Source organism: Centruroides sculpturatus, unplaced genomic scaffold (genome assembly GCF_000671375.1).
Source record: "Centruroides sculpturatus isolate CEXI.00-Female unplaced genomic scaffold, Cexi_2.0 scaffold1595, whole genome shotgun sequence".
Taxonomy (NCBI): domain Eukaryota; kingdom Metazoa; phylum Arthropoda; class Arachnida; order Scorpiones; family Buthidae; genus Centruroides; species Centruroides sculpturatus.
This window is the reverse complement of record NW_019385698.1, coordinates 135,577-138,526: the sequence shown is the minus strand read 5'-3', so window position 1 is coordinate 138,526 and position 2,950 is coordinate 135,577. Positions and strand designations below refer to the sequence as shown.

The 2,950-nt window shown below is 38.9% G+C and overlaps 1 protein-coding gene across 1 annotated transcript in view; it reads left to right on the top strand.

The window, feature by feature from the left end:
* The window catches only part of LOC111641300 (OCIA domain-containing protein 1-like), a 30,803-nt gene that overhangs the window by 18,004 nt on the left and 9,849 nt on the right, over positions 1–2,950 (top strand). The window lies entirely within an intron of this gene.

Here is a 2,950-nt window from a genome sequence, read left to right as displayed (position 1 = left end):
TTTATATCAGAGTCAGAGGCATAAATAGCAAGGGCCGTGTTGTGTCTTCCATGTTGAAGGTCTGCACGGTGTTTGTGCACTCTGGTTGCTAAGAATTGTTTCATAGATCCAATATAAATGAGGTCCCTGTCACATCTGTTGTCCTTTAGAGGGATGGAGTAAACACCAGGGAGCCTGTTATGGTTGGAAGAGTCCTTTCTGTTGCAGAGGATATCAAAAATTGTGGGACATCTGTACGTTATCTGCATGCAGTGTTTGTTAGCAATTTCAGTGTACAACAATTTAATGTAGGGGTTAAATGTGACAGGGACACAAGTTTCATTGTCCATTCCATTGTCGGTGGTTGTATGAGCAGCAGAGGGGTGCAATGAGTGGTGGTAATGCTCAATCAAACGATGGGTCAGATCAGGTTAGCCGTGGTTTGTAGCAATCCTCTTAATGTGGGTTAATTCAGTGGCCAGAGCTTGAGGGGTAGACGAGTGAGAAAATTACTTCTAATTAATGCATTAAATGCCGCTGTCTTGTAGGAGAATGGGTTGCATGAATCTGCAGGGATGTATATGAAGAGTACTATAGATGAATGGCCATGTTCAAATTAAAAAGCTAAAGAACCTTCTGAACTGGCGGAATTAATAAGCAAACTAAGAAGCACTACCAAATGGAGGCAACAAAACAGAATCATTCTGGTCAGGACTGATAAGTCTATGGCTATGGTTCTGATGAAACATAGCACATTTTGGCAGGGGTGGAGGAAAATCTGGTTGATAAACTACAATCTAGGGTCAAGCGATTTGTTGATTCCAAATTGGTTAAATGCCTAGCATTAGGTAACATAGTTGCAGACTCCCCAGATACACTGAACTGAGGCTCTTTGCTTTTGCCAAAACCCACAAACAAGGCCACCAACTACATCCGGTCATGGATAAAGTGAGAGCTCTCACACGTTAACTTGAGAGAGCCACTCACATCCTACTATCTCCCTACCTTGAAAACTACTCTTACACCATCACTAACCCAGCAGACTTCATCTACCTTCTAAAGGAACTCTCTTCACTGCCTCAATTTATTACAGTCTTAGACTTTAAATCTCTTTACCCTTCCATGCAACTCCCTCAGGGACCTTTTACTCGCCATTGTCAAAGATCATACATTACAGCAACAGGTGTTGGAGATGGCACATCTGATTTGTTACAATTTAGTCTACATGCAAAAAGGCAGGGTCTCCAGGAATAGCCCAGTATATGTGGATCTCTGCGAAATGGTTATTAGATGCTTAGAACACAAGATCCTTCCACGATACCTCCCAAACATCATTTTATACAAGAGGTATGTAGATGATCTCATTTTGTGGAAGACTGTATTGGACATAATGGAGTTCATACAAACTGTTAATGACAATCTGTATTGCTTAACCGTAGAGGTAGAACAATCTGACAGCACAGAGGTCCACTTCTTGGATATAAACATTAAAGTCAAAGTGTCAACTATCCGTAAATCTGTATATTGCAAACCTTGTGCGGCATCTATATACATCCCTGCAGGTTCGTGCAACCCATTCTCCTACAAGACAGCGGCATTTAATGCATTAATTAGAAGTAATTTTCTCACTTGTCTACCCCTCAAGCTCTGGCCACTGAATTAACCCACATTAAGAGGATTGCTACAAACCACGGCTAACCTGATCTGACCCATCGTTTGATTGAGCATTACCACCACTCATTGCACCCCTCTGCTGCTTATACAACCACCGACAATGGAATGGACAATGAAACTTGTGTCCCTGTCACATTTAACCCCTACATTAAATTGTTGTACACTGAAATTGCTAACAAACACTGCATGCAGATAACGTACAGATGTCCCACAATTTTTGATATCCTCTGCAACGGAAAGGACTCTTCCAACCATAACAGGCTCCCTGGTGTTTACTCCATCCCTCTAAAGGACAACAGATGTGACAGGGACCTCATTTATATTGGATCTATGAAACAATTCTTAGCAACCAGAGTGCACAAACACCGTGCAGACCTTCAACATGGAAGACACAACACGGCCCTTGCTATTTATGCCTCTGACTCTGATATAAAAACTGCATTTAACCAAGCCAAGGTCATCATAACTATGCCTCACCCTGAATACATAAAATGGTTAGAAGCCATATCCATTTATAGAGCAAACCACAATGCTACGTGCATCAACCAGAAAGATGAGCTAAATTTATTGGTGGCCTAGCAGGCCCTTATGGACGCCGACCTTTAATGGCCTTCATCTGCGCACGAAATGTGCATGTCCTTTGTAACGACTTTCATCATGCATACGTTCGATTTATTTTGAATATTTACATTCTAATTGTGTTCCATTAGTTATTCTGTGCATTTCATCTGAAGAATAACTATTTATCAGTTCAAAGACGTTAGTGATAAGCTTTATTTTTCACAGAATGCATTGGTAACAAGTACCAGACAAGGTGTTGAGTTACATCCCCGGCATTGATGTGTTCTGGATGTTGATATTTTAATAAATAATTTATAAAGGCACACAATAATTAAAAAAATAAATAAATATAAACACAACAAAATTTAATTATAGCATATGCATATCTTATCATCTATTTGCAGACATTTGTAGACATATAAAGCAGCACCTAAAGTGTATCAAAATCTCCAATATCATTTAAACAGCATATTATTAAATATATATTTAAATAATTATTAACATGCTAAAAATATTTATTTTAAATTTTTATTAATTATTAAAATTACTTTATTGCTCCATAAATGGTTTTATTTATCTATCTATCTATATATATATATAAATGGACGTGTTTGTCCCTATATTTCACTCTGCAGCCAAAACTATACATCACACATGAATGGTGTTTGTGTGTGGTAGTAGTAGCCCCAAGTCTCCCATCGTGCATTATGGTGGTTGCGTCTCGATAGCTATAAGG